This window comes from Perca fluviatilis, chromosome 16 (assembly GCF_010015445.1).
Source record: "Perca fluviatilis chromosome 16, GENO_Pfluv_1.0, whole genome shotgun sequence".
In the NCBI taxonomy this organism is placed as follows: domain Eukaryota; kingdom Metazoa; phylum Chordata; class Actinopteri; order Perciformes; family Percidae; genus Perca; species Perca fluviatilis.
Window position 1 is genome coordinate 8,169,585 of NC_053127.1, and position 8,099 is coordinate 8,177,683.

The following is an 8,099-nucleotide window of genomic DNA, read 5'->3' on the forward strand; positions in this document are numbered from 1 at the left end:
TGGATTTCTCAGCATGGCTATGTTCAGAAGATTGTGGCGTCCGCAAGCAGAAACTCGAGTGAAGATAATGACCTCTTCTGAAGAGTCCATCATGTTTTTTAATCCTCCGTGTCCTCCTTGGCTACTAGCAACTGCGTGGAGGAGGGGTGGGGGTGGGGGCGTGATCACTGAAGGCTTGTATCATGTGGACGCTCCGACAGTGGTGATGTCATTACTTAGAATTCCTCATGGGGGCGACAGAAACTACGCACTATAGCTTTAAAATCCTAGGTATGTTATATTCTATTTGTCCTGGATAAGATTACAACCGGGATAAGACTCATAACCAATGAAAAGGATCATAATGGGCACACGGGGAAGTGGATTATGGTGCAGGAAGGGTACAAAATAGATCAATCATTTGTATTTTGACTATTCTTACTATTCAGCAAGTGTACTACTGGTGCTGTGAGGTCTGGCCGGTCCAGCTCGGTGTTGATGGTTTTGGTTTTTTAGAGAGACGATGCAGCAGAGAGGCTCATGGTCGTCTTTTGATGAGACCAGATGAGACCTTCAGCAACATTCCTGGTCAGTCTCCTGGGCTGCAGCTCGCCACATTACTGCCTGCTGTCCAAACAAACAAGGCTAGTCCCAGAGGGCCTCCTGTGCCGAGCCGATTCGTGCCAAGCCAAGCCAAGCTAGGACAAACCGCCCACCTCTGACAGCCCTAAAATATAGACTCTCCATTTTTAACTCCAAGAACAAGAAACTTTTTCAGTTAGTCACAAGTCGTTCCACATGTTGTGGTACAAGCTGTTGTTGTCGCTTCTGATGGCCAGACGTCACCAACCGGTCACTGGAATCTGTGTGTGCTCCTAAAACACGTTCATTTAAATGTCGCCAGTCTCTCCTGGAATCTTGTTTGTTTCTGTATTGAAGAAATTGTGCTCTGGAGGAGTAAACTGAATTGACTGTTTGCTAAAAAACTTCCACATTGTGCAGTCATAGCTTAAGTTTAACTAGCACGCAGGCCTAAGGAGATTAGGATTTCTTCATGTGCCTAAGCATGTAAGAGCAATACACGGCACTTAAAGAGTTTAGATCGTTATTTTGGGAGGGGGCGGGGATTGCCTTCCCAAAATAAAAAACAACCAAAATTTCAATTTTAACCCCCCAACCCTAACCCCTTTCAAAAAGACCCAAGCAAAAGTGTAAAGAATGGATTAAAGGGTTAAAGAAGGTGTCATAAAACACAAAGCAAAGCAAAGTTTGACGTGAACACGCACCCGGAGTTTTTTTAACCCAAAGCACGATCTTTTTCCTAAACTTAACAAGTCGTTTGGTGCTTAAACTGAACTGTTGTCGCTGCATGACGCTCACTTTTTGTCGGCTAAACTCAACTGCCATGGCCCCTGAGAAGGCCCTCATCTGGCAGTGCTCCGTACGGGCTCAAAGTCACCTACTGTCAGCTTAACTCAACTACCAACGTCCGCTGATAACGACCGACAGCTCACGGAGCTTTATAGCCGGCATCTCATTACCAGCCAGCAGTAGCCTTATTTCATAGTATATGATATGAATTGGTGAGCGTACATTTCCGTACGATATCATGCGAACCCGTTCATGAGAATGCTTTGCTTTATTTCTCATCTGCATTCAGTCCGCACACACATGCTCACTCACTATTCCTTGCTGTCCTGTCATTATCGTATCAGCTGACCTAATCTGTCCAATCCAATACAGAAAAACATGTAGAATGTTTTTTCTTTTTTTTTTGCTTGAAATGTTTGATATATAGGGGTGCAGGGTAGCTCATCTGGTATGGAGTGTGCGCCCCATATGCTAAAGGCTGAATCCTTACCGCAGCGGCTGGTGTTCGTTTATAACCCTCTCTCTCTCTCTCTCAACCCTTTTCCTTTCTATCTACACCTGTTCATAAAGTTAAGGCAAAAAGCCTAAAAACACAATCTTTAATAATACAGTCTTGGCATGTTTTAACGACTTTAGGCCAAGAAGATATTAAAGGCTTTTTAATTAGTGCCTCAGATTCCTTCAACCTTTTTAACATAAAAAATATAAATATATATATATGATGTTGGGATGAAAACAGCTTGTGTTTTTGCGTGTCTGTGGGTGTGGGCAGTTGTGTTTTACCATAAGTGTGTGTGTGTGTGTGTGTGTGTGTGTGTGTGTGTGTGTGTGTGTGTGTGTGTGTGTGTGTGTGTGTGTGTGTGTGTGTGTGTGTGTGTGTGTGTGTGTGTGTGTGTGTGTGTGAGAGAGAGGATGAGAAAGGAATGTGTGTGACACAGAGGTCGTAAAAACATGCCACAGGATTTTGATTTACCATAAAACTTAACTAGACCTTTTATTTTTTGTTAACAAGTATTCCTGAAATGTCCTCCCACAGTTTGATTGAGCCAAGACTGAAGAATCTCTTTTAATTCAAAAGAAGGACATGCTAGTGGAAAAAAACGTAATTAACTTCAACAGAATTCAAACTGCCACACAATGGCACACATGGCAAATTTAAAGGTTTTAAAAGTAATGTATTTCTTTAAAGAGACATGCTGTAGTGTAAGATGTCAACATTATAAAATAACACTAACCTTAAAGGGTAACTTCTGTTTTTTTAAAACCTGGCACTATTTTCCCAAGGTTTTGTGTATAAGTGAGTGATGGGAATAACAATCTCTGAAATCGGTCCAGTATTAAGCAAGATCGCTGCAATCGGCAGTGGCGAAACAAGTTAAAATGTAAGTTATTGGGCAATTGCGCAACTTTAATTTACGTCCACAAAAGTGCTTGTTTTACTACTGACAGGCTCAGATTATTGTTCCAAAAAATAAATAAAATATATTTATTAAAATATAAAATAAAACTAGGAAAAGCCGTTTTGGGTCGTCTTTCCACTTTTCCAACCATCACAACTGATGGTTGAAATAAACACATAGTTTACTGATTTACATGTGAATCAGTAAACTCGGCGCTGTTTCTGGTTAAACAAAAAGGATCTTACTCTTTAACAAAAAGATCTATGTAGGGATCCTTTCCATAATGTTGTCAGACAATAATAACAATAATAAGACAATAACCTACCTTTTAAATCTCAATTAGCTTTTTTGGCCACTGGTCCCTGCAGCGAAAAAGCTGTTAGTGTTAGTAAACATTTGCTAATTTACACATACACAGACATGTTTGCACATCCTGCCCTAAACAATTCCGCCTTTTTTATCTTGTTTAAACAGTCATATTGAACATATTTTGCATTTATTGTTTATTTCCTTTTAATATGTTTGTGAATGCACCATGCACCCACCAAGGCAAATTATTTGTAAGTGTTACTTACTTGGCAATAAATCCTATTATGGTTCTGATTCTGATACAGCAGTGGTGTTTGTAAGTCCATTATTCCCTCTCTTTTAGCTCTGTATTTACATTATATTTTACTGTACAAACTGTACAATGCCCCATGCAAATCCTCCCTCTTCCTCCCTCCCTTCCTCTTCCTCCCTCCCTCTCTCTCTCCCTGTCTCTCTCTCTCCTTTCAGAAGCTCTCTTTAACTTTGAATCTCAAATTCTAAGCCTGAATTTTACATTTTAAACAAATGGAATTTACATGAAACCAGACACCAGGTTCAGTGAAAAGACATACAGAAGATCAATGGCGACCTAAAACAGAAACAAAATGTTTTTTTTATGGATATGCAGTGGTGGAGGAAGTACGCAGATCCTTTACTGCAGTAAAACTATTAATGCCACACTGTAAAAAGACTTTATTACAAGTTAAAGTCCTGCATTGAAAATGATCCTTCAGTATGGATTTGTAAGTGAAATCTACTTAAAGTAAAAGTATATTGTGACTATTATACTATTATATATGATATCTTTATATTAGTATTACTCATGCATGCATTTGTACATTTTGATATTTGTTACTTTTACTTAAGTAAAGGATCTGAGAACTTCTTCCACTACTGTTTATGTTCTGATATGTTGTTTTAGCACATCATTAGTATATTCGGTGGACCGGGCATAAAATTAACTTTAAAACAAGGAAGTTAATCTTACACCAAAATCACCTGGTAGACATTAGAAAGTTTTGCATGACATGATGCCGTTACACAACAACCATCTGGAGTTGAATCCCTGAGTGAATCTAAAAGTCTTTATCATGGTTGTCAAATCAGATTGACATGTAACCTTTGAAAGAGAATCTGTCAGGATGCCAGACTGTGCGTGCACGTCTTTGTGTCTGCGTCTCTGTGACAGACAGAGACGTCAAGTCATCACGCAGGACAATGCGTCTGGTCCAGAGAGTTGAATTCTGGGAGACGGAGGCAGACAAAGAGATGGTGTGATAGGTGGAAGGAGGTGACGGAGAGCTAAAGGCCAGTGGGTGAAGCTGATTGTGTCGCCACCTGCCCCCTCGCTGTCTGAAAAACATTTCTTAATAAAGATGCAATCAGAGAATTTTCTTTACTTGTTCTCTACCTCCTGTATTTCTTGAGTGTCCTCCAGTCTTCCACAGTGACCAGCGAGCAAGCGTCCAGTGTCCTGATTGGTTCCGACCCGTTTGCTGCCTTGGCGCCCCTGGGGGGGGGGCGTATAATGGGCCGATGGGGGTGTCACTCAAACCGGTCTGTGGAGAAAAGGGAGGGAGGTGATGTAGCATTAGGTCATCCCCATCCCTCCTGTTCTCTCCCTGACAGGTCTCATCATAAGGGAGACCTGCCGGGCGGATTGACAACTCAATGAGCCGACCAGCGCCGGGCTTTAACAAGCACCATTTCACGGCTTCAGTCTTTGTATGACAAACCCCCTTGCCCCACCCGATATCGCCTCCTCTACCACCCCCCACACTCTCCCTCTTTCCTTTCTTTAGACAACCCCTCCCTGTCCTACCGCTGTCCTGTCTCTGTTGTGCTGGTTTGAGATGGGACGCAGCAGCTCCCCTTATTATTAGTGAAAATAAAACAGAGAATCAATTAGGGCTTCATAAAAAGTTTATTTTCATTCATTGGCCAGAAAGCTTTTTGTCTCTGAGCTACCTCACTAAACACTAATCTGCAGATAAAACAAAGAGAATCCCACTTTCTTTAGTCTCTGCCACACACCCAGGATGAATATGGGAAACCCTTTTGGCAACCCTATTCTGCAAAACCCTGCTACTGTTCTGTAAGTACGTTTCCATCCACCATAACCTGAGTGGAATATAGTGGATATAGAGCTAATCAGATCGTCCCCATGGCCACAGGAGGAATAAAAAAAAAAAAACATTGACGATGGGATGTGTGACTGTATGATGAGGTGACAAAGTTTAATGTTGCAGCTAAAGGTGGAGCTCATTTGAATGACTTTATATACTGCTGGGCAGTTTAATCTATAATAATACATCTTATTATTAGCTCATAATATTTTGTATTAACTGAATCTGCAAAGTAACTACAGTTATAAAATAAATGTAGTGGAGTAAAAAGTACAATATTTGCCTCCAAAATGTAGTGGGGTGGAAGTATACAGTAGCATAAAATTGCAGTACAAATACATCAAAATTGTACTTAAGTAGCCTACAGTATTCAAATAAAATGTACTTAGTTACTTCCCACCACTGAGGTTAGGGAAAGATTATTGTTATGGTTAATAAAAAGGCAAACACAGGTCTGTGACAGGACGCATACTTCACTCTCCTTCATGCTCCTGCACACCTTCACTCTCTGCTAAAATCTGAGGTGCAGAATCGCCCGACGTGAACGTACTTCTTTAGGCATCCTGGGCTGAAGGATGGACGGAAACGTGGATGCAGAAAGAGAAGGTGGAGGAGAACGAAGGAAGAAATGAAGCAAGGAGGGGAGGAAAGGAAGGAAAGTGGGAGGCATGGCAGGGGAGGGGATAACGTCACGCTTTGGTGCCTCTCAATTGAAGTCTGAACACCGGCCACAAAACCCGGCTCGCTCCATATACCTCATCTTTGCATGTGAATGGAAGGCTCCATTGTCTGGGCCTAACTGCACATTTAACCTGTCTGGACTGAGAGAAAGGGAAAATTTCTCTCCCTGTCTCTCCCCTCACACCCTCTCTCGTCCTAACAAACCAATTAGCCGGACACTTCTCTTGCAAAGACGACTTCTTTACACTTGTGCTTAGATAGCGAACAGGCCACTCTCGGATGTTTCATTTTTAGCCGGAGGGAGAAAACAGAACTTCTTCAGCTTTTCTCTCTTGTGTGCTTTGGATTTGGGCCTCTGGGTTCTTTTAAATAGTGTGTTCGGGAATATTTAAAGCCTGTATTTGACGGTCACTGCGTCCGCAGAGCAGAAATAAATCTGATGGTTGTTGTTCAGCTTCACATCCAGACTTCCAGAGTCTGACAGCGATGCACAAATGAGACTCTACCAAAATCTTATGCCATGGCTGATTTTCTTGTAATTAGTCTTTTTGAATCTGCTCTTCATACAGTTTAGGGTTTTTTGTTTTTTTTGCTGTGGTGGAAAACTGTCCAATGCTTTATCTCTGCTAAAACCCAGTACCAAAACAAGTTGGTACTAGGTAAAGTTAACCCAGTGAGATGAAGGTGAAGTTCAGCCATTTCTGTCCTTAACAGCTAAGTGAAAGCGTTGTTTGGTGCACAATGACCCCAAAGCTTGAGTCCACAGACAGTCCGCTGCTCACACTGAGAGCCCGAGTGGAGATCACTTTTTCTGCCAAGGCCTCCGGCTGTGCTTTGGGTTCGTGTTTGGCTCTGAAATGGCTGTGTGTGTGTGTGTGTGTCAGTGCTAAGCTACTGTACTCTGCTTCCATTCTGGCAGAGTTGTTGTTTTGAAATTCAGATACCACGTTCAACACCTATTTAGGTGTTGAACATGGTATCGTGGCTTGTCATTAATCATCAATAAATCATCTATTAATCCTTAATCCATCAGTCAAAAGTTTGACTTTTTAGGTTTCCCAAAATATTTAGAGGCCAATTCCATTTGTTCTTCAATAATGATCAAGGGTCACTTACGCTTTTCTGGACTGGAAAACAAATTCATCATCCAAGTTCCAACAGTGTTCTCCCCTGCCATGCAACACTGTGGGACATCGACTAAATGTAAGTTTCAATCATTTAAAGATGCAATATGTAATACTGACAGCAAGTGTTTAAAATAGTTACTGCAGTACAAATTCAAAATACTGGACAGAGTCGTCTCGAAGTTCATGGAGGTTGCCAGGCTGAGACCGCAGCATCCACAACAATGTTGCTAGATGCTAGTCTCACATAGCCAGTCATTACTTCGCAGCACAGGGGAGTAGCTAACGTTAGATGCTGGCTATATTGACAGGTATAGAATTACGGTAGGATCCGCTAAAAGCACAACAATCTCGCCGTCTTCTCCACCTGATGGACAGACACACTTCCTAGGCTTAAAATTACAGTAGGAACCACTAAAAATACTTTGCTGTCCTCTCCCCCCGACTGAACACACTTTATTGGCTTAGAATTACGGCAACAACAGCTAAACACACTGCAAACTCACGGTCCTCTCTTCCCGGTTTACAGCCCCCCTCTCTTGGCTTAAAATAACTCACCGTTGTCGGCTACGTTCCTCTGGTAACGTTAGCAGTTAGCAGGGTTAGCATGGCGGCGTTAGCCAGGACCAGTCGAGATCACTTTACTGGCTGTGTCTCAACTGTTTTTGCGCGTAACCAACTTGGGTACTCTAGCTATTTAATTCAATGGGAGTACACAAATGTTGAATTGACATAAAATGCCCGTCCCTAGTAGCTGTGATAAATTAGCCTGAAGCTAATGCTTAGCTACCTGTTCAGGAGGAAATTACCCAACTCAGCGTCCTTTTGGGCTCTAAGCTGTCTCCATCTTTCAAATACATCTCCAATATTTACCAGGGGTTGTAATGTCTCTGGTCGCATAACTGTTAGAAACGTGCCCGTTTGTCAGAAAAGATAGTATTTCAGCTTAGCATGTTTCCTTAATATCTGATGACACATTGGGGTCATTTTTTTATTTATTACAGTATATAATATATTACATACTGGACCTTTAATTCTTCTTCTTTTGGGCCAAAACTATTTCAAATATAAATAAAACAATTGGCGTCTGTTGAATTAAACTGTTTTTA